Genomic DNA, 543 nt, shown 5'->3' with positions numbered 1-543 from the left:
TACATAGATCAATACATTAATTTTCTATTCGCACTATTTCCAGTAGTACTATGAAACTGTGCAGTTGCTTGCACTTGCAGCAAACCCCTAGCAATTTAACATGAACGTTTCCTAGTAAAACTGCTTTTGAAAATAGCCGTTGATTTATTTCACGAGGCGCAAGCTTGATGATTTTGGCGTGTATGTATGTATGTGTGTGTGTGTGTGCGTGTGTGTGTGTATATGTATGTATGTATGTATGTATGTATGTAAGCGCGCGCATACATACACGCCCACATGTCTGTATGCACATATATACATATACATAGATATATTTTCTGCGTCTGTTTATTTGGCAAAAAAAAAATATATATATATATATAACAATAATAACAATAATAACAATAATAGTAATAATAATAATAATAATAATATGATTAAGAATATAACATACTCTGCTTCAACACACGATTTCACATTAGAAATTTGCAAAACAAATACATAAATGTATATATACATATATATATATATGTGTGCATGTGCGAGCGCGCGTGTTTGTGTGTG

This window comes from Octopus bimaculoides, chromosome 2 (assembly GCF_001194135.2).
Source record: "Octopus bimaculoides isolate UCB-OBI-ISO-001 chromosome 2, ASM119413v2, whole genome shotgun sequence".
Lineage (NCBI taxonomy): Eukaryota > Metazoa > Mollusca > Cephalopoda > Octopoda > Octopodidae > Octopus > Octopus bimaculoides.
Note: the sequence above shows the minus strand (reverse complement) of the source record.